The sequence below is a fragment of the Anser anser genome, assembly GCF_964211835.1.
Source record: "Anser anser genome assembly, chromosome: 4".
Lineage (NCBI taxonomy): Eukaryota > Metazoa > Chordata > Aves > Anseriformes > Anatidae > Anser > Anser anser.
This window is the reverse complement of record NC_139724.1, coordinates 47932497-47957562: the sequence shown is the minus strand read 5'-3', so window position 1 is coordinate 47957562 and position 25066 is coordinate 47932497. Positions and strand designations below refer to the sequence as shown.

Below are 25066 nucleotides of genomic sequence, written 5' to 3'. Positions count from 1 at the left end.
AGTTGTAGGAACTTCAAAGCAAAATGCTGGGCTTTGCCAAATTGTACTTTTTATATATTTATTTTGGTGTGACTCCTCTGGCTTTCTTTAACATGCTTCATACGTGCACAGTTTGCTTTTAGGCAATTTCTGGTCATTCATCACTCATAGGAGTGAAATAATTGTTTATTTTAGCTGCTTGCAAGTGTGGTTGTATGTGCTATGGATGATACACAGATGGATAAAAATCACCCTTGGATTTTAGTTTTCTGAACGGCCCCCTCACTGTCTGTGTATCTACATGGTGAGTGCCATGGTCCTGCTGCAGAGGTTGCTCTCTGTCCATGTTGCGAGGGGAACTTGAAGAGCAGAGTGAGCTCTGGGTTTGAGAAGCTGCCTCAGCTCTGCGCTCCTTTCCTGGAGCACGAGCTGTTAATTCAGGAGGGGCTGAGCACCTAAATACTTCTAGGGAACTAGTCGTCTGTGGTCATACGGAAATCTCTATTGGATTGTGGGCTGGAATAAAAAATGCCCAAGTCCTTTGCTGCTGATTAGACTGGTTTGCTTTTTTTTTTTTTTCATTCAAGCATGTGCTTACCTAGAAGAGAACAAATTTGTATTTGTGATTATTTACAACAGGCATAGTGATTATTTGGAGGGTCCCGTACTGCTGGAGGCTGGTTGTCTTTTTTCCTTCTCCACAAACATTCATGTGAACTTGTGCAGGGACTCACTGAGGGGCATGGGGGTGGAGAGGAGCTCAAGCAGGACATCTTGGGACGTGGCACAGGCATCACTCATGCCTGTGTGCCTTTTCAGCTTTCAAGTTGTCTGACAGCAGGCTCAATCCGCAGAGGTGCAGCTCAAGGAGTGGGGCACATGTGGCACTTCAGCGTCACTCTCTGCAGTAGGGCTGGCAGAGGGGTTGAGCATTGCCATTAATATTAATTTCACTCAAATACTGGGCAAGAGAATCCACTGCAGAGATAGGGGAGTCTGTCCTGGCCTTTGTGGACTGAGGTCACGTCTTGCAGGTGTGGAAGCTTCCCTTGGGTGCTGTTCAGACCAGCCACTACCACACATTAGGAGGTATCTGTGCAACAGTCTCACTGCTTGGTTTTGAGAGACACCTACTCGGTCCTAAATGGCAAGTTCTTGTCTTACACGCCAGGCATATGCAGGGGGTAGAACAGGATAGCGATTGCAGGAGCTGTAGTAGTCTATAAAAATAGAGCAAACTATAAATATTATTCATGTAGCTACTGGAAAGAAACATGTCAAACCGTGCTCTTGCATATGCCTGCTGTAAATCAGGAGTAGATCCCCTACCCCTACCCTGTGCTCAATTGTTCTGCTCTGGTTTGACACCAGCAAGCGAAATAGAGCCTAATAGTAAGTAGGGTGTGCGCAAGTTACGCTAGATTGTGCTGAATTCTGCTATACAAGTCTCTGGTCTTTCCTGTTGTTGTTCAGACAGCTTATTATTTGCACAACATACAGAAAGTCCCATAGGTGTGCTGTGCTGTGTTGCAGCTGGGCTCAGAGGAAGGTGGAAAGGCGCACCGGTTCGAGCACAAGTATACGGGGATGACAGCTGTCAGAGGCAGCTGGGGGATGCTGTCCTGGATGCTTTCAGGACGTGAGGGCAAATGAACATCTTTAGGGATGCTGAAGTTCGTAAGTCAGCATAGCTCTCTTCTTCCCCGTGCTCCAAAGGCATTTGATGTGGTTGTGTGCTAAAGCAGGTGATGCATAATTGAGCAGTGCTATATTTGAACGTTTGGAGTACAAAATATTCATCTGTAGAAAAGAGTGTTTATGTATTAATGTGCGTTTCTTTCATGCATTCCTGGTTCCATTAGTAATGGAGGCATTGTGTAATATAATAGAAATGATTAACTTTAATTGCACTTCTTTGTTGGGGAAATAGACATGTAATTAAAAATCTGACATGCGTTGTACTTCTTTCTGCAACAATTTACTTGCTGGCATCTCTTCAAGAGGGTATTCCACAAGGCCGCTGCCACTTCCTCCTTCGCATATCTCACCGCGTCCAACTTGTGTCTTTCAGAAATGTACTCATTTCTGATGCCTAGACTGAAGTGGCATCGTGGCAGTTGGCCCCTCGTTTCCCAGAACAATAACAGCCGTAGTTCTTAGAACATTGCTCATGTTGCGGGATACTTTAGAGTGTTTACTGGAAAATCAGATGCTTTTAAAAGCTTCCTAGAAAGAAAGCATGCTAAAAATGGTAATACCCCAAATCGTTAATGACATGTGAGGATCTTGAGTAAGTATTTTCTAATTGTTGTTCTCACGAGTCCCCTGTTGATTTGAGCTCCCAGCCTTTTCTGGATTCGTACAGTATTTGTCTCTACCATACCCTAATTGCTGTTGACCAGTGTACTAAAATACTGAATAACGATGAATACCTTGTGAAGAGTAACAAAACGATTTTACGACATGAAGTAACAGTATTAATTCAGAAAGGCATGAAATGTGGTGAAAAAGCAATGCCACAAATATGTGAATTTCTTCAAACTTGTAAGAGCATAGGTCCTATGTGGATATTCATCAGAATCCGAGCTAAATATTAACAGAATTGCTTTTTGGAGACTGTTTCATCATGATACCAAATCAGGGGTGTCAGCTGAAACACTCACGGAAGATAAAAGCAGGCCTGCGAAGCAAGAGCGAAAACATGCCTTTATGTTTGTTTTTCATGGCCATGAAATGACTTCGTGATGAAGACAGGATCTCAAAACTGACCCTAGAGTGCCAGCTCTTCTCTTGTACCTTTTCAATGGAACAAATGTTTGTGGTCTCCAAATGCTGATTTTATTGCTTAGTTGTGTGTTTTGTTTTCAGTGCATGTAGTCAGACCACAGGCAGTAATGTGCAGAGTCTCAGTGCATGCTGATATAAGGCTTTTTGTTGTTCTTAGGTATTTTCAGAGGTTTTTATTAATGATTGTTGTATTGAGCTTAGTGTACATCAGGATCACAGCCTGGAGCATGTTAATAACCCATACTGCTGTGAGGCAGGAGAGCTACCTTGCCCTCCAAGGCAACAGGCCTTTGTTTCCTCCAAAGAAACAAAATCAAGGAGCAGGTTACCTGTTCCCTTCTCTCCTTCCATTTCTGTAGCAGCTTCTACATGTGAGGTATGGAGAAACAGCTCACGTACACTCATAGGCAGAGTAAGAAATTAATCCTCTGAATGACCAGAAGAACATGCAAACAAGAGTGGATTTCTTCATAGGAAAGATTGTCATGTAAAGGGTTTCATTCCTTTCTTGGGTGTGTGATGGATAATGGGGAACTGGAACGAGTCAGATTTGAGTCTGAGGTGCATTTCATAGCACTGTGCCTTTATTGGAGACCAGCTTTGGGGAGATGTAGAGGGATTCATGTCTAGGACATGAGTACAAGCTTCTTGGTGGCACATGTCTGGTTACCTTTTTTTTCCCTTTTTTCCTTCCTTTTTTCTGTTAAGGAACATGCCCAGTTTTTGTTCTGTATCTCCTGTCTGCAGAAAGTGGGACATGTCTCAGGCCACCCTTCAGGCATCTGAGTTTCATCAGAAATGCTTGTTTGGATGGTGTCCAAAAACCCCTACTTAAGAGTAGAATCTGCGTGTGCTGAGAAAATCCTTCAGGATTTCGCAGTAACATTCTCTTTTCCAAGAAAAATACAGAATGCAGATGCTAACAACTAGTCAGTGTTACCCACTGCTGGTGCTGGTCCTCTGGCAGAGGCTCTTGTGGATTTAGTTAAATCCCATCCCTTTGCATGTCCATGAGATTCGGCACATTTGGAATTGGAACTGCTTTGCTGAACACCTAAAAACTTTATGCAATATCTCTGCAGTGTTCTGCCAGTAATAGCATGCTGGATCATGTGGATGGACTAACAACACTCCCCACAGTTTGCATTCTGATTTGGAGAAACGTCTGGGGCTGAGAATCCTGGAAATGCCAAGTTTTCCAGAATTTCCTACTGCCTCTGCTGTTTTGTCTTCACACCTGTGTTTTTCATCAATCTTCTATCTATCTTGTAATGCATTTTGAGGTTTTCTTGCTTCATCATTTCCTCTCTTGACCCTATTTCTGGAAATTCCTGCCCTGTTGTCTGTCTTTCAGTCGCACATAGCGTTAGGTTCCTGAATAGAAGTGTTCCCCTGGCCTTGTGCTGTGAGTGAAATGGAGTAAATGAAACAGTGTGATCCAGGTCAATTTCCTTTGCAGCAGGCATGGCAGGTACAGCATTTCCATGCAGGATCAGGGCATTGCTCTGCCTCTTTAGCTGCCAGTGCCGGGCCAGCTGATGGAGGAGAAGAGGGAATATGCGAGGTGTGGGCTGTCAAGGTGCATCCTGCCTGGATGAGTACATTTTTAGCATGTTGCAGTGAAAGCTTACAGCGTTTGACCCACTTAGACCAGCTGGGTCACAGTCTCCAGTTGAAGAAAAGCAGGGCACTGCACTACCTCGCTGTGCCACCTGCCCTTCAGGTTATGTAGGCATCAGAGGCAGAAGCAGATGGTAGCTGGGAGTGTACCAGGGCTCAGAGCTCTTCTCTTCAGTTTAGAGCTGGTGGTCGAGCATTGTGCCTGCTAGATTCTGCCCATTCTGACTCCGGAAAGGGTTTTCTTATTTCGCTGTGTATAACTAGGTTCCCTTTAGCTTGTAAGGTCAACTTGTGATGATGCTGCCACTTGACTCGAGTACGACTGTTGAGAGGGCAGCGTGGTACCTTCTTCCCCTTACTTGGACCTCCTTGAGATCCAGGAGGTAAATGCAGAATGAATATCCCTGAACAGAGAAGTCCAGATGTTTGGTGTTACCACACTAAGATTCAGGCTTTTGGTCCTATTAGAGAAAATACCTGTGCTACTAGCAAGGAAATACGGAATGCTGTGCCAGTTCCTGAGGCATACTTCAATCTCAGCCTGGCAGACACCAAGCAGTCTTTTGTTGCACATTGCACCTACTAAAACTGGGGGGAGATGCAACATGTGTAGAGGAACTTAGTGACTTGTGACCCCTTTTCTTAGTTCTCATATCTGTAGCCATGCTGCAAGTTCCTAGCTTATGGCAAATGGTGGTGAGGATCTCTTATTTGACCAGGCAGCACTTTTGTATGGGGTGTGACCACACTGGAGACAAAGAAATACTTTTTTGTCAGGACTTTAGAAATCAATTGAAATTTAAAGATCTCACATTAAACTTGCACTTTTCAAATTGCGTAGCAGATGATGCTAAGAAAAAGGAAGGCCACAGCCATTTCTTTGTACTCTCACATTGCCAAAGAATAAACATGATTTAAGTATTGCTGAGAAAGAAATGTACTTGCCAGAATAGAGGAAATGTAAATTTTAGATTTTGTGAACGTAATAGATGTATTCACGTCCATAGAACATGGAGCAGTTTTTCCAGATACTCAGCTTTATTAATCTGTGAAACGTTATCTCTTGTCTCAGATAATTCAAACAAAAGAGAGGGTCTTATAACAGGCCTAAGAAATAGTCTGGTGATGACAACCTAGAAACTTGCTGTCCCTTAGCACTGCTTCACTGTCTAATTAATAGCCATCTTAATTGGGATCTGAAATGACTCTCTAATGGGCCCGGGTCTACTTTCTGGTTTCGTTCTATATCATCTGATTAGTTTAGGTAAAGATCCAGATGAAAAATAGCAAAATATTTTTAACAGAGATGATTAAGCACTGGATAAAGCTACACAATAGTTTGTAAGTGGTCATTAGAAGGTTTTTAGAACAAGTAAATGCCAATCTGTTGGAGGTGTCTTGCATGATCTTAAAGTACCTAAAACTGCATGCTTGTTTGCGTTTTGTTTTCCACCACTAAAACTTATAAGATGTGCTTAAAGCATGTAAGATTGTCAGTTTAGTTGATGCCATTCCCCCTGCCCTCCCCGCCGTGTTGCTTCCCATAACTTATTTCAGCACACTGTCTGCATGGCAGATATTGGTGCTTAGGGAAATGAGCTATGAACGTTTTTCTCCAGCAGTATGAACCAACAAAGTAGGCCCTCTCACTCATTATCGTAGTCAAAGGGACTGTATTTTCACGAGAAAGCTTTGAGTGAGCAGTGATACAGATCCAAGGGTGCTGATTTCACAGGAATCCCTGCTGATTTCACTGACTACAGAGCAATATTCAGCCTTAAAACAATAGCAGCCAGACAGAAAACTAGGACTGAAGTTCTGATACAGGATTGAAGTCTTTGGCTGTGGTCCAAGACTGCAATATCTGCAGTGGAGAGCATTTAAAAATAATAATAAAAAAGCAACACCCCAAACAGAGCAATAGTTATATGACTGGGGAGAAAAGCATCACGTCTCCAGTGCGTCTTGTGCTCTGCTGCAGTGAGGGGCTCTACAAAAATGAATCCTATACATAGCAGTCACTGTTGGTGTATTGATGGTTTGTTTTCAGAAGCTTCCAAGGCGAGGCAGGGCTTTACTGACCCCTCATTTTCATCGTACTGTTGATCTTTGACATAGTCGCTTTTGTCCATCTTTATGCAGTCTGTGTTGTTTTCTGGTTCTTTTATTGTCATTATTCAAAACATGAATAGAAGTGAATATCCTCTAAGTTATGAATGTAATCAATTTTGAGTCTTTAATTGTAATTTTTTTTCCATAAAATGCTTTTAATTTAGTCTAATATAATGGCACATCAAGCAGTAATGGGTACATTAAATTGAATCATGATGTTCATATACACATTTTACGACACAATCAAATATCCCAATGCATTAATTCATGTCAATCAGTTAATAAAATCAAATAGGAAACATTTCTCTAGTGCTATTAACTGCACTTCTTCCATTTTGTGGGTGACAAGATGGTGAGGACCTTTATGTCTTGCCTTGTTCACATTTTTCTTGTCTCTCTTGGAGTCAATATAGTTGTTTGATTAGGACAAAGCATGTTGGATCCTGGTTATCCCTAGCCAAAACACAGTAACTGGGAGCAGAAGGCCACACCTTTACTTTGTCCTACCCTGGTTCTTTTGGTACAGTCCTGCCCCCAAAGACTGCCACAAATAAGAAAGAAATATTAACGGTGAACTTGGGGAATAACTTCTTTCAACGTTTCTTCAATTCTGACGTTCTCCTTCAAGGACAAAGAGATGTAGTGACCTTCCTGGCACTCTCTTGTTAGGAATGAGAAAATTAAATTTAAAACAATTGTCAAGTGGTTATATTTTGAGCAGGTTCTTTGTGCTTCTCATCTGCTGTACATTATAGTTTATAGTATTTTCACCGCCTCTTTTATAGCATTAGAGTTTTTGACACTTCTTTTTAAACTTTACTATGCAAATGTTCAGCCTCAACCATACAGCCCTGGGAAGTCTGATGGGAGCTTTTTGGAAGAAATGATAGGATATTTGAGGAGTCACAGTAGAAAGGGGCAGACTTACCTACTAAGGAAGAAGAAAACATCAAGGCAGTTGTTAGTCATATCCTGTGTGCTGGTATCAACATCTAGCCTTCTCTACTATGTCACAGTCAAATGTTCTGGTGTGCAAGTGGAAAGAGAGAAGTATTTCCAAGTGATTGTTATGCAGTTTAGTATTACTTGTACTGCATTAAAAAAATAAAAATCTGACATTTCATGCAGAATGGGTTTCCTAAAACTTAAGGGTGTATAGATATCTATCCAGTGCTGCTTGTGTGCTGTCCACATTATTTTGCCAGGTAAGTAGGTGAGAAAGGTAGCGTCAAACCCAATGGAAAATTGCTTTTGTCTTTGTGTTGAACTTTCCTCTAATGTTTGAGCTATTGGATGGTATTTTCTGTGGTAACTGACTTGTTTTTATTCTCCTTTTTGGTAATGTATTGAGACCTTTATTCTCAAAATAACATCTTACTCAGTATTCCACTAAACAATGGATTACTGTTCTGAAGTCATGGGAGCATGTTAAAAGAGATAGGTTATCGGTTATATGGTAGATAGCAGCAGAGCTCCACAGAGGGTCTTGAAATTGCAGTAGGTGGGTTTCTCTTCTTGGTTTTTAGGCAAAAGTTTGCTTTCTAGTAAATGATTTTTTCTTTGATAATAGTCTAGTGAAAGATTCTTGAAGCTAAATTTAAAATACTGGATTGAAAATTGATCTTTGGTACAACAGTTACTTAGCGTGCATCCACAGTTAACTGTAACTAAGACTGAAATGAAAGCTTTCTGAATTTTTCCAGTTTTGGGTTGGAGCAGTTGAATGTAGGTGGTAGCAGCTTTCACTTTCCATCTAAAAGGATTCAGTGTCGATCAGCAGCTAGGGAGCTAAATGAATTGTGTCCACGTACTCCAGATACAGTCCCAGAGCTGACATTCTCAGCCTACATAAAGATAGTGTTTGCTATCAGGCTGTCACATCCTTTTACAGCAGAATGAAGGGTGACTTTGCAAGACTGAATAATGTTGCCTATCCTACTTCGCAGACATGGGCAAGTAAAGGAAATGCTACTCCGGTGCTGAGGGAGATGTAATATATAAGGCATCACTGAATTAAGAGGTGTAAGAAAAGCCTGGGGTCATCAGCTGCAGGAAAGAAAATGACTATGTTGTCATTTGACCTCAAAGTAACAAGGAATCTCTGCCAGGCTAAATGAAGTAAAAGGAAGACCAGACTGAAATGCCTGAGGTGAAAGAGGTGTTTCCGATGTGATGCTTGGAAAGGTTATTTGTCTTTCCCTTTTTTCATCCTTTTTAAACACTACTTGCTGGGTTTGTAAGTATCGGATCTAATCTCTGTAAAACAATGCAAGACTTGGCAACAAAAAGTGCAGATAGAGACAAGTACCCTTTTCCAGGGAGCTAAGGCTCAGCAAGCAAACCTTGCTCAAGTAACATTTTAGCATTCAGGCACCTATATACTGACTTCAGGAGGAGCAGGTCATAGTTCACAGAAGTTGCAGTGGGTCTGTCTGCCAGCTGCAGCATTCTCTGAGCTGCAGAGGCACATGCAGTATTCATCGAACCTTAGGAAGTGCTGAGCTCCTGTGTCACATGGAGATGTCTGCCAGGGACTTGCTGTCCCTCCGGGAACAGAGGAGAAGCAGCTGCTGGGGCTAACTTGTCTGCTTTCAGCTTCCTGTTCTTATTGTCACTTGCACATTAAGAAAGCCTCTTTGTTGCTCCTTCTTATGAGGTTAGCTTTTCACCATCTTTCTCTGCTGCTCACTCTAAGGACCTAAAGAAAAAAGACTAAAAAGTCTTTTGCCTGTTAATTGTATCCTTTTGGGAAGATTCTTCCTTGGGTTTGCTTGCCTTGTGAAAAACAACTTTGTACTTGGTTGTCATAAAGCATTGAAGAGTGATGCGGTTTTCAAGAGCCAAAATTGATAAATTGTTAATAGGATTTTGAACAGCTCTCTTTCCATATTTCAGTGAGAGCATAATTAAGTTTTCTTCAACATCCTTAAGGGATTGATTACATCCTGGAGTTCTCTACTACTTTGAGTACTGTGATGAATATATTTTATTCCTTCACATTAGGTGAAGATGCTGACATCTTGCCCATTGTCACTTTTTTAGACTGGGAAAAAAAGGGGATTTCTGGCTGATGGGTGGGAAAATTCTGTCTATGATGTTAAGAAACTAGCAAAAATCCAGTCTCTTTCTTAGGGAGCTTCCAGCAAGGAAAGGCCTGAAATTGACACAAGTATCTAACAAGACCTCTCATAACTGAATGAAGAAGTGAAGATGGATGGAATTTATACTCCGAGGTTAATTATGAGTTGAAATCATATTTGACCTAATAGCATTAGTTTGAGAAATCTTTTATTTGGTTGGCTTTTCATTCCTCTTGTGCTTTAACTTATTGAATTCTCTTGTATTATCATAGTAAGTCAGAGTCGTCAGAATCAGGGTGCTCAATAAACTTAGTTGAAGTCCTTCCAGCAAAGCAGTCGTTAGGGTAATGTTTGCAGGCCTTGAATTTGGTCACATCCCTACCACTGTTACAGTCTTAAGTATGATATTGGCAACCCTTCAATTCTTTTGTACAGTGGATAATTTTAATTTCCATTATCAGCAGCTCGCTCAGTAACTTCACCCTCAGGTTGCTGCTGCATGTCTTGTTGTTTACTGTCCGGCTTCAGTAATGCATTGCTGTTGAAGTGAATAACTTGTTCTAAAATCTTTTTTTCAGATGTGATTGGGTGTTACCTCATTTTTAGTATCTGTAAATTCTGCTGCTGGAATAACTCCCCAGAACACTTAAACTGATCTCACAAAGAGGATCCTGTTTCTGGAGAAGCAATGAGTGGGAATAGCTTGTTCAGTAGATAGAGAATCTGTTCTGAATTTTCTCTGAGCTCAAGTACAACTGGAGTCTTCGCATTATGATTTAGATCTGTATTTCACTTCTATCTCTTCCTACTGGAAATCGTACTCAGAAATGAGGAAGGCCAAATTTAGTCCTCTCACATAAGTTCTTCAACGTGTTGTCCCAGCCAGACTATTCGGTGTATGTGGACAGATGCTGTAGTTGTAAGTTGCCTCACATGATCCATAGGCAGCCTCAAATGCAAGTCATGTACCCAAAATTCAACCCAATTGTTTAATTCCTCTTCTTTAGGGGACTTCCAGGTACAGGATCTTAGGTGAAGAGGAGGAATGATGTCTAGTTATCAAGCATGCTATAGGCACGCCAAATGGGAGTGGAACGATCATGGGGCTCATGTGGTGGATGTCTCATGTAGTGAGAAAGTATGAGCAGTTGTAAACTCTTTCTGCAGATTCACAACTTGGAGCAGAGGTAGGTATCTGTGGTACACCGAAAGTATAGTGAATTGTATTGAATTGCATAGAAACTATGCAATTGACTCTCAAATTTGAGCTAAAGACATTAATGGTCAAGATCTTGACTCTAGGCTTCCATATGGAGGAGGACGCACACAGGGGGAGGATGTTGTCTGGTTAGAGAAGAAAATCGAGCTGACTGTGAACTTGGGCTATTGATAAGCATTTTGTCACATGAGTTGGGTCATAGCATAGCAGTGCTGTCTGAGGATGGATTTTTTTCATTTGTGGTCAGGTGAGTAACTGTGATCTCAACTTGCATGTGGTTGTGTGCTGTCAGTTTATGGAAACCACTGTCTTGTCTGCTGAGAATCAAACACATCCTGTGTGAATCCTATAGCAGGCTGGTCAGGGAGAAGGAAATAATGTTCTCTGAGAAGGTCTCAGTCTTGTACGTCTTTATTTGTTCATAGAGAAGATAATGGATCGTTATCTAGGATAGAAGAATATATTTGTGGGGCAGGAGGTGGTGGTAAAGGACAGCACTGTCTTCTTCGTTTTGCCTTTATTTTAGTCGGAATTCTATGGGCTTCCTTATACCATCTGCTCCCATCCTATTCTAGGCAGTAGGTGTCCTGATTTGAGACATCTAAACTGTCTTTTGTGAAATTAGGTTTGCCTTCTCTTTTGGCTTTCTCTTCAGTTTCTCTCACAGTGATTGACAGTCTATCAAGGAGGGGAAGCTAAGGCATCACCAACCGGGAGTTGGACCGATGATTCTTCTGGGTCCCTTCCAACTCAGGATGTTGTATGGTTCTGGGCTTCTCAGGCTACTCAGAAGCTGAAGCTACAGAAGCTGATGGGGAAGGAAGGCAAACTGTAGGAGTACCTCTAGATTGAAGGGATGTGCAGGGGAAAAAGTAAAAGCAATGGAGCAAACAAGGACTAGGGTTTGTCAGTACTTAAAAAAGAAGTAATGACCTTAACTTGTATTTTGTCAGTTAGTGTAGATGTTTGCTGGCCTTGTATCCAAACACAGGGATAACTGGAAAAAAAAAAAAAAAACCACGTTGCATTTTTAGTATTTGTAAGTGCTGTTTTCCAGTAAGGGCACTTCTTGCACTGTTGTACAGCAAGAGCCAAGGATCGTCAGTGAATTTTGGATCAGTGATGGAAATTAGTGGATTATCGTCCTGTTGATCTAGGTGGGCATTGTAGCAGCCTAACACATGTAGAAATGAAATGCAGGTACTTGTGTTCCTACTCTGTTGTGTTAGTTCCCAAAGCATGCTTACTCTGTGCACCTGGGAAATATCTGTTGTGGCCTTTGTTTGTGTTACGGAACGCACAAATCAAGGTACAAACCCGGCTACGCTGCCAGCAGGGAACTGCTAAATTAGTTTCCACTTTGAAGTGAGCAGAGTGGAAGGGATCTCTTGCAACATGCTTTGAGTGAGTATCAAAGTTCATACCTTGTTCACATACCTTGTTCCTAGGGACAGCCTCTCTTCTCTGCTGGCCACACTCATCTCCTGGTGTAAATGCAAGCGTGGGGCCAATGGCAGGATCATTGCAGTGGCCTCTCCTGGATGTGCTTCTAGGAAGCCAGCCTATATGCTTCCTCACTGTGGTTAGATGGAGTCCTGATCTTTGCTGGCACATGGTACTGTAAGATTTTCAGTTGCATCTCCTTAAGCGGGCAAGGTAAGAGCGGCACTGGGGAGAGCATTACCCTGTTAGGCATGTCAGTGATGGAATAGCTACTTTGGGGTGTATTAATTCTATCTGCAAGTGCGCTGCTCTATTCCCTTAAGCTCTTTAATTAGAAGCTGACTAGACTTGCTGGCAAGGATTTGTGGGGAGGGAATTTATTGCTTGCTGCTTATTTTTGTCTGAACTGTCACTATTTCTAGAGGCTGATTCAAGGATGTGCTGAACTTTGATACCTGCTTTTCATTAAATTTAGTTTTAGTTACGGGTTAGAAGTAACTGCTATCTAAATGTGAATGAAGAATGAAGTTGCGTGGAGGTGAACAAAATCCCAAACTTGATAAATAGTTGTGCAAGGAGGAGAAATGTGTAAGGCAGCTGTGTTTTTGCCTAGGTGTGAAATATCCATAAACATGCTGCGTTTGGATGCCAGTCTTTCTACTGAGTGGGTTTAAATCCTCCAAGCCCTTGTGTTTTTGTAGCATCTGATATTAGGGTGGATTTGAGAACAATGAGAAATGACAGCCTCATGCATCTGGATCTTTGGTGAAAGCTAGTGTGTGAGAGAAGAAAAGGCAAAATACACCGCACATGATTGATATATATATATATGTATGTATGTATGGCTGGCATAGACGAGGGAGCCCTCTACTGACGAGTTAATGTAGTATATCCAGGCTGTTGGCAAGTGTCATGTGTGGGTGTTTGACAGGTCTCAGCACCTCCAAAGAGGCTGAACAGTGCCCAGAGTGTATCTTCTTGCTTTTCCTCCCCTTCTCCCCCCAAAATGAACAATTTTTAAGGGATGTGAATCTATAGCATGTGCAGATGCATACAACAATTTGCATATAGGCTAAAACACCAAACAAGGATAAAAGTCAACCCATTGTTGTGCTCTGTACCTTTCACAGGAAGGTTCTTTCAGAGCAGAATGAATGGCGTTACTGCTGTCACGACTTTGAGGGCTAGGTTAGAGGTGACAAAAAAGTGGCTCTAGCCATATTTGCTTTTTAGAAGGGCTCTTCAAGAAGGTGGTAAGCTCTAACTAATCTGTTTCCTAGGAGGAAATAGAATTTGGAGGTAAATTCCATCCACGTCTAGTGCATATGATGAAAGGTAGCTACAGTACATTAGTAAGAAGAACTCTGTGAGCCATTTTCATGGTTGTATAGTGTCCTTGAAGTTGTCTTATGTGGAAGAGATGAGCACCTCTGTGCTTGTCATCTCAAAAATACATGCAGTCTGATGTTGCAATGCTTTTCCTGTCTGCTTCATCTCATTTGAGAGAGTATGTTTAGTCAGCAGAAACAGAACATGGTTTTTGTTGCTTTTTCCATGCATGGCAGTGTTTATTTGCAGTATCTTCAGAAAACTGTCAGTTGCTAGCAAATCTGTCTGAGGTGACCACTGTCAAAGAACATTCAAAGCAGTGTCTATTTCTGTATAGCTAGAATTGTATTCACTGTTTTATGCTTTGTCAGGAATGGCTTGATTTAGGTATGTCAGGAGAAAACCTTTGAGAAACTGATTGGAGAGAAGACTGCAAATATCCTTCCACTAGATAGGCCAAACCAACTCTCAGATGGTGGAAAGTCAGTGGAAGAGGATTTAGATGGACCACCAGTTAGCTCTAGTATTGCATTTCTGGTTTCCTCCATTGGAACACTTTCCCTTTACTGTTCTAGAACACCTCTAGCTTGCCAGAACCACTTGGCCAGTCACTGTGTGCCTTTTACAGTAGGGCAGGTATGAAGGAAGAGACTCTCACCTGTTCTATGCTCAGCCTTCATTCTGAAAGGGGAATCGGGCAAGTCCATCTGAACACTTCATGTGGTGCTCATGTACAATAACACTGCCAAGAAAAGGATTTATTTTATAGCAGAAGGCATGTGACTTGCTCCATTATTATTAATGCGTGCCAGTATTCCTCATGAAGCAACATCAGATGCCTTGAAAACCTACAGCTGCTTGTCTTACATGCTGGGTAGTGAGGCAAAGAACACTATTGTTGCTCTTAAACTGAAGTGTGGAAAATATATTTCCAAATTCAACCTATGGAACTATTGGTACAGGAAGTCACTAGATAGCAGTAGTTGCCTCATGGGTGGAAGGACTTCCCACACAAGTTGGATGGGGAGAAAAGTAATACAGATATGGGTGTAGAATGGAGCTCTGTGCCTATGTTTGGAGCTGGGCTCAGTTTCCAGTTGGATATGAAGTGTGATTTTGCCTGAGTGGTACAGGACAGCATGCTAGAGAATCATAGCCTTCCATAAGCCGTGAACAGCATCACTATAACTTGAACTTAACCCTTCTTTGAGATTTGTGCACTCTGCCTGATAAAGAACAGCCTAAATTTTAGTTCTTCCCTCTCAGAAATGTAGTTCTCTTCAGAAAGCTTAGCTTTCTCCTGTGTCTGGTGGCACTTGACAGGTAATAATTAGACTGGAACTTGAGCTCAGCCACAGAGTCTGTACAGCTAAAAAATTAATCTTTCAAGTAAACCACTGCCTCTTTCAATTCAGTGAAGGTGGTCGAAGCATTTCTGCTTTAGGAAATGATGCTGCCTTGCTTTTTCCTGGGAACTCTTACTGCACCTTTCCAGCAAGCTACCAGCTTAGTCTGTGTTGTCTGCTGCAAAGCACTCCTTTTGGCTGTAGGAGAGCATGGGAAGCTACTCAAAACAACCAGCAATTCCAGTGAAATCCTCAGTTCCATCCCATCCTTCCCCTCCTACTGCTCCCCCACGTTTTACACAACCCATCTCCTTGCAAAGAACACATTTTTCATCCATAATGTATCAGGTCACATTAAGGTCACTAGCATGCCCAAGAAAAGTAGCTTTTATTCTAGCCAATGAGTCAGACTAGTGGTATTTGTCCCCGTTTTATTTTTTGTGCTTCGAAGGGTGAATATTTCTGACAAGTGGGGATTTGCCAGCTGTTTGTGAGTGCAAACAGGCTGTCGATCTCTGCATGGAGTTCACCCAGCTATGCAGGGTGAGATGCGTTTGCTGCTCAGCACTGCAGCTTTGTGATACTCCAGCTGTAAGGTCTTGCTTCAGGAGCAGTTAGTTACCTGCGTGGACAAATGCTTAAATATTTTGGAATGCATCATGTTTTTCCCAAGGCAGTCAGCAAGATCTGATGAAAGGAGAACTCAGCTGCAGGTCTGGCAACTCCCACCACAGCATCAGCTCCTGCATTGGGCCAGTTGATTGTAGTGCAAGTCACTGCAGTCTCTGGTGCCAAGATAGCAAACAACTAGTTCTGTGTGTGTTGAAGAGAGGTAGTGGTGTTAGTTTGTAGAGTGTTGAGCTGCTGTTATCAAGAAGCCTGCATCTGTTTGTTCTTGTTCTACCATTCCCTCTGAGCCCATAACCCTGTTTCTTGATACGTTTGGGATTCCCACAGCAGGAGTCAAATGTAAGTGGGCCTTGGGGAGGTATCTGTGACACAAGAGCTGCAAGCAGGCACATCTAACCCCACCGTCAGCCTGTGACTGTGTACACACAGTGAAATGGCCATCAGGTTGGCACCTCAGCACCAGCCTCCAAGTTCTAAACTCTGTCCCCACCGCTGTGGTGTTCTCTGGGAGGCTCCTGCCCTCACACCGACGCAGGCTGGCTTGTCGGTAGGAGATGTGGAGTGTAACTTTGGCACCAAAAGATTCAGAGCTTTCTAATGCAAATGTGGGAAAGCATTTGTTCAGGACAGAAGGAAATCAGAAGTGAAGAAGAAAATTGGTGGCTGTGTTTTGTTTGGCTGTTCTCTGTCCTGAGAAAGCACTGAGCTGGGTGTGAGTGCAATTGCACGTGGAGGAACCCCAGAAACAGCAAGTGAGAAGTGGTTGTCTCTCTCCCGCGCTTACTGCCTTTATGAATAGGAGAGGGTCTGTTTTAGGCTCGAAGCTGGGAGGTAAGGTAGTAGGTGAAAGTGGCCAGGGTGTGAGTTGTAACGATTCCCACATGTTATGGGAGGATTGTAAATGAGAACAGTGAACGGCAAGGGGTGAATGCTGATGAGTATGGCTGCAAAGAGGATTTTGGCTGTGGGAGGGATGGATGACTCTTTTGTTCTGTGTATACTAAGGGATGCAGAAGAGATGATCAAAGAAGTCTGGTAAACCCTGGGAAGCAACCCTTAAATGCTGAGCCAGGACAGCCTGTTTTGAAATCGGGTGCTGCTTCTGCCTGACTACAAGCCTCTTGCAGAGTGGGCTGGGTGTGGCAGCAAGTACATGGGTTTCAAGAAACAGCCTCTGCTCTTTCATCCCTCGTTGCAACATGTGCGGCAGTTGGGGCACGATGAAGTCTCAGGGGTGCTTCCTGAGGATGGAGGGGATGCGGAAAGGCGACATCATGTCTGAATTTGACAGGAGGGATGGGAGGTCCCTGCTCTCTTCAATCTCTCTTTTTCCAGAGCAGAAACAGATGCCATTGGGTTTCTGGTGCATGTATTTTTGAGTCCAATTCCCAGTCAAGGCTCCTTTTGGCCATGGAGCAGAGGATTCTGTAGGAAGGAATAGAAATCCTCCAGTGTCTACGGAGCGGATAAACAGCTGCCGTGGGGGCTGGGCATAGATTTTGCCTCAGGCTTGGACCCGTCACATGGTTTGTGGGAGAGTGTGCCAGTATACACACAGTTGACAACGCTGCAGGTCTGAGGCACTTTCCCTTCCTTGCTGTACTTCTCTCCCCACCAGACTTAAAATATTTAAGGACTAGCGTTCCTCTCTCTTGACACGAGGAAAAGGACGTGATGGGTTTGTGGGTAGCAGCAGGGGCCAGGAACCAACCGGGGCTCTCCAGGCTCACGGCCTCGTGAGGTCAGTCCAGGGCTTCTGGGCCTAAGCCCTGCCCCGTGGCAGCGTGCGTGGCCCAAGCCAGAGCACAACTCTGCTCTGACCTGTCTGGCACTGATCCTTCAGGTGTGAAGGACTCAGAGCCTTGTGAGAGACAAAAAGTCTTTTGGAAAGAAAATCCATTTCCCCCTTTCAGCTGAGCCCTCCTGCCCATGGGTGGCTTCAGCAGGAGAGCTGAGCTCCTCTGGTGGCTTCCTTCAGAAAGACTGAGTCATCCCAGTTGTCATCTTACGGATAGAGCAATGTGCCTGACGCACAGACTCAACAGCTAGTCAAAGTGACTTTTGAGACGGGGATCTAGGCATGGTCAAAGGCTTGTACAACAGAAAGAGATGCCCTCAGCTCTCTGGCATGGTAGGTTACAAGTTGGCGGTGTGCTGAGCTGAACCTGCTGCAGAAATCAGGGTGACTTAGGGAGCAAAGGACTGAAGATCGCCCATTTCTGGTGCCTGATCTTTACAATTCCCAAATCTGTAGCTGTAATTCATCAATTCATCATTGCAACAGCAATAAAAATGTACAGGATGTTCTTGCAGGAATATGAGAATTTCATAAGCTTTGAACATACAGGAAAATAATATGTGTACTGTATGCTGACTTGTCTATCTTGCAGCTAAAGTTGAGAACCAGTGCAAACACCAAACTCAGCTGAAATGTTTAATATAGAACTTGACAAAAGAAGGGTTAGTGATCAGTTGCTTGGCTTTAGCAAAGCGGTAGGTTTCAGAGAGAATCCTGTTTTTCCCTTGGCCTGTCATTCATGCAATGGTAGGTAGTGCTTACACATCCATTTTGCAGCCTGGGTGGTGACAGTGACAGAAGATTTGCCATGTGCCGTCAAAAATTGGGCTTGCTGGCATGGTTGTGAGTGTATACAGTTCCTTAGGGCTTAAAGGCAGGAAACCTAGGTTAGCTGTAAGATGAATGAAGCAGGAGCTACTGGGCTGTTATTCCTATGTACCCTAAGCCTGAGATTCCTATTGTTGCCTCAGATCAAACCTGAACAAACTGCTTGAAATTATCAGTGACTGTCTGTGGAAGGAGGAATTGTCATCATCTGTGGGTTACCTGGAAAGAAGCAGCAAGTCGAAGGCTTAGTGAAGGAAGCCAGGATCCTTGTCCTGTTTTCATTATGGTGCCTTTAGTACAAAAACTCTTTTTTCTGATAAGCATCACTGAGAGAAAACTGCAGAACAAGTGAAATGATCTGCTTTTAAAATCGGGGGTGAGGTGAAGAAAGCCAGTCTAGCTGCCTTGCTTGTTTTTTTTTAGGGTCTTTTTATGTAGTCTACGATCAGCAGTGAATATGGGATACAGTGAGACTGATGTTACAGTATGTCTTCTGTATAAAATCTAAAATCATCCAAGGTGTGTGCAGTGTTGGAGGAAGGAGGGACACGTCTGAAGAATTCACTAATGAAAATGTTCATTTTAAGTGAGGGAAAGGGCTCTAATCAGTATGCCTCATTTTGGGTTATTAATGTAATTGAAAACACAATCTACCTAAATCATGCAAATTATATGCAGGGTGAGGGTTTTTTCAGCTATCGTAATGATAATCTAAATAAAATGTGGATTGTATGTGATGTTCTGAAAGACTGGATCCGAGATTAATATGAAATGCAAAAATATGTAGAAGACACCCATGGTGTAGAGCTGCAACTCTGCTTTTATGACATTTGAAAGCTGATTTATGAACATTGTTACAAGGTTTTTAACTGTACTGAAAATGAAATTAGGTTAAACTTCTTCCTATTAGCATTAGAGTTACAATCACAACACATTACAATAGACTAATAAATGTTACTTTTTGAGTAATGAAATTGCCATCAAGACACCGTTAATCGGAATGAGATTATAATTGGAGTTGTGCTGCGCGGGGAATGGTTCTGTGCAGCAGAGGTTGAGAGAGCCCCGATGGCATCCTGGGGACAATCAGCAGTCTTAGCTGGGTGCTTCAGTCTCTACCTGAGGAGTTATCCTGGCACGTGAGAATACCTAGATGTTGCTTCAAGTCATGTGGACTCACAGAAGGGTGCTTGAGTGGCTGTATCAGCTGATGAGGAGGATTTGTGACCTGAGCCTGGCAGTACAAACTGCATCCTTCAGGTGAGGCGTGCTGGCTTGGTGCCACTGGTACAGTCCTGAGCTGTCTGAGCAGGGCTGAGGGCTTCTGCAATCCTTCGGTGATGTTTCAGGTGAATGGCAGGGTCTGCTCAAGGTGCTTTTCTTTAACAAAATGATGTGTCAAGCTATAGAGCAAATAGTATTGGAAGAAAGAAAGGAATCAGTGTTCTAAATGATTAATGATTTTTCTAAAGTTAGGTGTGATTTGTAAATATGAAGATTAATTGTATGCATGAAAACTAGCTATTTATGGTGGGCAGAAATACTGGGTTGCAAACGTGCTGGTTGCATTTCAGTTTTTCTTCCCTAGCTGTAAGGAAAGACCCTGAACTGACAGGACCAGAGTGGGGATTGGGTGTTCTTCTGAGACTGGAAGTGCCATGAAATAAGTACAGCTTAAGCAAAAGTAGCATCCCAATAAGCTACCAAGCAGCTGTATCATAGGCAGCCCTTCCAACCCAAACCGTGCTGGGGTTTTGTGGATGTTTGGAGGTATGGGTTTCAATTCCCGAGTGCTTCTGTATATGGGAAGTCATCTAGAACACCAGTAAGTTCAAAGAGATGCCTGTCCTTGCATCAGTTCAGACCAGTCACAGACTGAAAGCAGGTTCACGCCTGGTGAATCTGTTGAGTTCTCAAGTAGTGCCCTTGTTTTCCGTCATTTTCATCATACTGATGGAAGATGGGGCCAGTTCTGGATTGTATTGCCAGAGAAAAGCCAGGGCTCGGTCATGTTGGACATGACAATGAAAGGGTGGATGTGTTCTGTAAGCTTTATCTGAATTGTTCTTCCTAACTTCCTAGGGCTGAATACTTTGAAATGAGACAGGTGTTGTGTCTGGCCAGCACCTTCATAGTTTATTTAAAAAAAAAAAAAGGCCAAACAAGAACAACAAATCCTTTTAATTGTCGTTGTTGGTTTCAGTGGTAATTAGACTCTGTAGCCGATTTTTCGCCATTTGTTTTAGGACTGGAGCACTGTGGAAGAACACCTTAGGCTTGGAAAAAATGCACTGAAGAGCTTTGTGTCTTGGCAGAGCCAGCAGCGGCCATCCATAGGGTTGTAGCAAACATGGCTTACAGTGGGGCACAAGCACAGGAAGCAAACGCATTTGGCTATCTGAGAGGTAGAGGGTTAAGTGTTGTGATCATAAACCATACAGTAATTGCTCTCAGACCTATTAGGAGGATGTCTTGCATAGACTGTCATCCTGCCCTTTCCCATGGGCCCTGTTCACTAACCCTTTGCATTTTGACAGTAATTACCATCCAAACAAGCACAAACCATCACCAGCTACTACACAAACCTACTGTCATGGTAACGTAGCAACCTCCGGTTCATCTTAAAGATGTTTAGTTTTATCTCATATGCTTAAAATTGGCCTCAACTCAAAGCCATAATGAAAAGAGCACCGACAAACTTAATGAAAAAATCAAATGAAATTTGATACTTCACATTTCAGCAGAAGCTTATAGTCCGGCATGTGCAATAGATGCTTAATGAGAACAGGAGATGTAGCTGGAGGAAAAGGCAAACTTTCAGGTAAATGAGGAAGGCATATGGGTCTGAAAAATTCTCTGTTCTTTTCCGAGCAGACAGCTGGTCCAACAGAAGATGCTGGCTTTCTTCACCAAAGTTTCACCTTATTTCTGGTCTAGAAATGTGTTTAGGAAATAGCTGAGGCTATTCCTAATCCACTATCTTAAACTTTTTGTTGTGGGCAGTGGATGCTGTTCTTTGGACTAATGCCCAATGTCATCGCTCTTGTTAGGGAAGAAAGCACTATGGATGGTGACTGTTGCCATGCCTTTTAAAAATATTTGAACTAGAAGTTGTCCTAAGGCCATGCAGAAAATACAGCCCAAATTGTCTTTTGATGTCAATCAGCCTAGCTGCATTGATCTCGGTGCTAATGATGCAATGTATTTGCAAGAGGATTTTGCCTGCTCTGCCTCATATTCTCACAGTGGATTCACAAGTTAATTCCCAGAAAAGTGCACTTCCCCAGGTCCTTGTTTTTGATTGCTAAATCTTTCCCTAAATCTCTTTCTGTGGCAGTCCCTGCACAGCGTAGCAAATGGGAGGAGCTGCTGCTGCACTTGATGACAAGGGTCAGGACACAATGTCTCTTGGTGGCAGTTGCCCACCTCTTGGAGGGTGACAGCACCCAAGGTCGGCTTCCTTCCCCTTGCAGGTTGGCAGGCTGTGTGCCCCCTTGGTAGGTGACGTCTCCTTTCTGTGCCTGCCCGCACAAAGGGTGGCATGTAGTACTTCCAACTTCTGAGAGGTCTTTTTTTGGGGAAAAAAAACATTGAGGGAAGCATCTAGCCTGAAGTTACCGGGAGTACGTCCCTGTCCCTGCATAACATGTTTCATTGGTTTCGCATTTTCATGCTCAAAAATATGAGCTCTAAATACAGTCTAAAGTTTTTTTACCTGTTGGTCACAAACACTGGATCATATTATGGGTTGCTAGATTAAAGAGCCATCTACTGCAAAAAATTACTCCTTGACATAGCAGAGGGACTTGCTCTTGAAGTTACTTCGTACTGCCTCATCTCTTGTTCTTTTCTCATCTTGTGATGAAATGTGGTGCTGCTGGGATTTGTGGATGCACATGTATGCAGGCAATATGCCTCTGAGGGTTATAAAGCTGGGAATGTAAATGCAGGAGATGAGATCCTGACCTCATCAAAATCAGTGGGAGTTGTGCCGTTGTCTCTCCTGGAATGTGATCTGGACATTGGGGAACTGAGAGTTATGCTATACTGACCAGGACCTAACTTCTTGAAATAGAAATAACTGCTTCAAGCCATTGCTGCTAATCAGGGCTCATCTCTTTGGCGCTTGCACTGTGGTAGTGGTCTGAGTTGGGGCTGCGGTGACAGACAGGCAGCTGCAGTGGTGAACAGGCTCCGAGCCCCACGCAGACAGATGGTGGTCCTTCTTGTCACCTGGGCTGTAAGGTTTTTCACAAGGGCAGTCACTCAGGACGTACTGGTGTGGCCATGATGTTAGCTGGGATTTCCATTCACTTATTATATAATTTCTTTTTTTTTTCTTTCTGAGCTTTATTTTCTTCTTTTATATTGTTGGTCATTTTAATATTTCCATCATGGTATTGGTACCCCATTCCTATTCTCATGGACAATCCACTAACTAGTGGGTGTTTTTTTTTTGCAAATGCTGTTAATTTGCTTTTCAGTTGCCCTTCTAGATCAGCAGTCAAGATGCTAAATTAGATCTGACTATACAGAGATATTCTTTGTTAACCCTTTTGCTATCTTCAACTTCCACAAATACAAAATAGTGCTGTTTCTGCCCCGTGTTTACCTTACATTTTGCAAGGCCTGAGGCAGCAATCCTTTAAAAGGCAGTGCTGTTATCACTCCACCTATTTTTGCTGCTTTTAGTTTTTAAAGAAAAAGTAATCCAGTATTTGATGATATTGTGCTCTTAGTTGGTTCCAAATAGCAGTGAATTTCTATCCAGAATCTAGTGTTATTTCAGCACAGAAAAGATGGTTCCCTTTTCCCTTTTTTCTTTTTCTAAGCAGATGTGTATCTCGAAAACACAGTGGTGTTTTCTGCCCCCTTTTCTCTGTAACCCAGGTTCTGCCACTGCAACCTAATCTGGCTAAGATGGCGTTGTGTTAGCTGCAGAGCAAACAGGAGTCTTTGAGTTCCCACTGTGCAAAGCCCCAAAAAGGTCCTCCATTTTTCTTCCTGGAGAAGAAGGGCCCCATGAGCTCGTGCGGGTGCCCTGCTGGGACGTACCGCAGGTCGGCTGTGAGTCAGCTCCTGGCTGCCTTGCCCAGCTCTGCCTGCCGGCTGCCTGCCACTGCGCTCCCACTGCCACTCTTGCTAGAAGTAACTGATGGCCGACAGAGGCTGGCTCTTTGTCACTTCGGGTCTCCCAGGCAGAGCTTGATGTGCTGCTTGCAGAGAAGCAACCACTCCCGACAGCAAAGCTCGGTGTGCTGCTCCCTTTGGACAAGTGATTGATTCCTCTGTAACATTTGTAAATGGGAGCTGTATTGGAATCCAGTGCAGTTGTAGGATCGGAAAGACAAGGTCTTTAGCATTAATTGGACCACCCTGTGTCAGGTGAACTTCTCTGCTTATGGGCCAAAAGCAGATGTCACTTGAAGTGATTGTTACAAGGGAACAAATGCGGGTTTGAGAGCACTACTTGTTTTTAGAGCACAGGTTTTTAGAGCAAAGCATATAGTGCTAACGGGGTTGAAATCATTGCATTTGACAGAAATGGTCGCAGATCAGCAAAACTCAGAGACAGAAATATGGGTGGTTTTTTGTCGTACATAAAAAATCTAGTTGTGCTCCTGAGGTTAAAGGACTCACAGCGCTGGTGGCTGTCTGCTTATCTCTCATCTCTTACCTTGATGAAACTAGCTGTGTGTGTGGATGCAATATCTAATAAATGGAAGAAAATTCTACAACAGACAGCCTATGCACAAGCAACTCTTTGTGTCCATCCTCTACAAAGAAAAGGAGTTTATGAAGCCTTGCAGTGGGCAACTCATCTCTTTTTCTATTTGATCTCGTAAAATCAGTCACCTCATGTATTCCATTTTGGGAGGGTTTTGAGCCACTAAAGGCATGTTATGTCTAGACTGCTCACCAGCACATGAGGGAGCAGACACAGTTCAGATGACACAAGCAGGAAAACACCAATAAGGCCAGTGCAATTGTTTTTGATTACCTTGCAACATAATGTGATTTTTTTGAATGGTAAAATGGTTAATAATTGGAGTTGGATAGTTCTGCTCATCTCCATGTTCTTCTGTCTCGTCTTGAGCACGTTGGTGAATCAGCATCATTACTGGTTTTCAAGGTAAGCAGCAATATCAATTGGTGAGCAGTTTGTTTGTCTGCCTTTGAATTAGCTGTGCAAAAAACTTGGCCCTTTTTCCCCCAACTCGGTGGTCGGTTCAAATGAAAAATTAGCGACCAGTCCCCCTCTTCTTCTAACAGCATGGTCAGGTTGACATGAAACCAAGTTTTGACGTGTGTTCTCAAACAAACAAAAAATAGACCGAAGTACACAAAGAAATACAGTAACATCATCAAGCTTGCAAGTTTGAGTGAGGGAAGACAGTAAAGATGGACGTCAAGAGGTTTGGGTAAGAAAAACAGATTGCTTGAATATGGCCCTGTGGAGTTGTGACTGGCAGTGGGTGCTCTAGCTGAGACTGCCAGATATGTATGTCTGGTGCCTGTAAATCCTACGCAGAGGCAAACACAAGAGAAGGTGGTAGCAGAGGGAACATCAATATCTGTGGAAGAACAAAAATGTCAGCTAAAAATTAAAGGAAGATTGCTATCTGATGGTGATGTTCATCCTCGTAGGTGAAGAGGTGGAAGTGAAAAGAAAACCAGACAAAACCAACTGGCCTTAAAATGCAGCTTGAAAAACATTTGAGCTTTGAAAGAAAATGTTATTGATGCCTGGAATAGCGTGGCGTGGGCTCAGAGGAAGGGATTGAAGGCTACCGATACATGCATCAAAGTAGAGGAGGCAAGCTCAGAAGAGGAAAAAAGAAAAGTGCTAAGACCTGTCCGGACATCCAAGAGAAAAGGAACTTCTCTGCGCGGG

At 43.0% G+C, this 25066-nt stretch overlaps 1 protein-coding gene across 1 annotated transcript in view; it reads left to right on the top strand.

The window, feature by feature from the left end:
- Positions 1 to 25066, top strand: part of LOC310899454 (uncharacterized protein) — a gene marked incomplete at its 5' end in the record, with an annotated part of 283288 nt that overhangs the window by 131525 nt on the left and 126697 nt on the right. The window contains one exon of the mRNA XM_083835807.1: positions 1 to 25066. This exon is cut by the window's left edge and continues 7285 nt beyond it.